Consider the following 1,084-nt stretch of genomic DNA (forward strand, 5'->3'; position numbering starts at 1 on the left):
AAAAAAAAAAAAAAAAAAAAAAAAAGCAAGCCAAGCCAAATCAGAACAAAACAAAACAACAAACCAAACAGTGATCAACCAACCCCCCAGTCCAAGGTCTGTATGAATATGCTGAAAGACCCAGGAATGTCTCCAACCTCAACTGACTGGGGTAGTGCTGGAGAAATGATGACAGGCACAGACAAAGATGGATATAAATGAAACAGTTTCAGAAGAGAAGACAAGTTTGGAAAGAAGAAAAAGAGAAGTATTGTGACATGTTTGAGTCCCCAGATTGTGCCAGAAAACTAAAGGGAAATGTATAGGTATTGTATATGAAAGTTTATTTCATATTCTCTCTCCTGTACTAACAATACAACATGATCCCATTGTACCTATTATCTCATCCTGTCTGTTGTTTTGCACAGCCAAATCCTTTTATGTAAGCTGTTACATCTCACCTGACTTCAGTCAGCAATGGCAACATATACCAGCTGTCTCTCCCTGTGCATCCCCCTCCATTCCTGCCAGTTCTCTGATCTTTTCAGGAAGACCTCCTTTTTTCACCAATTGTTTTGTCTTTCAGATCTGAGACTTATGATGATTTACTATCCTTTCCAGCCTCATGAACTCTTCTTCACTGTTCTTAGTTCTGGTGGTTGTTTTCTAATAGTCAGCCTTCCAGTTACCTTAAGATCTCTTACCTGTATTTGTTGTTTCTAATTTGGTACTCTCTAATTTAATTATCTGTATTCCAATATTAATCTTGAAAGAAATACAACTGTTTATAAATAAGCATTGCATGGAACTCTATTGTTGCCTACAGCACATTGCTGAAAGGGCTCATGAAAAAATTAGAGAAAATTCCACATGGTGATCTCATTGATTTTCCTTCTGGCTAGGAAAAACATTTGTTTAGCAAGACAAACTTCTTGAACATATTATAGCTTACAAATGGAGTATGACATATACCCACTTGTTTGTCATGTCAAAGGTGATTTATTTCTGGATGAGAATAAAAGAAACCTTGTGATTCAGCTACTTCAGCATTGAAGTTAGCCACACTTTCAGCTGAACTTTGCTGCTATTTGGACACCTCAGTGAG

The 1,084-nt window shown here is 37.0% G+C and overlaps 1 long non-coding RNA gene across 1 annotated transcript in view; it reads right to left on the reverse strand.

The window, feature by feature from the left end:
• Window positions 1–1,084, reverse strand: part of LOC114055562 — a 4,156-nt gene that overhangs the window by 2,517 nt on the left and 555 nt on the right. The window lies entirely within an intron of this gene.

This window comes from Empidonax traillii, unplaced genomic scaffold (assembly GCF_003031625.1).
Source record: "Empidonax traillii isolate 1590-97213 ecotype Southwest subspecies unplaced genomic scaffold, ASM303162v1 scaffold59:size1551110, whole genome shotgun sequence".
Taxonomy (NCBI): Eukaryota; Metazoa; Chordata; class Aves; order Passeriformes; family Tyrannidae; genus Empidonax; species Empidonax traillii.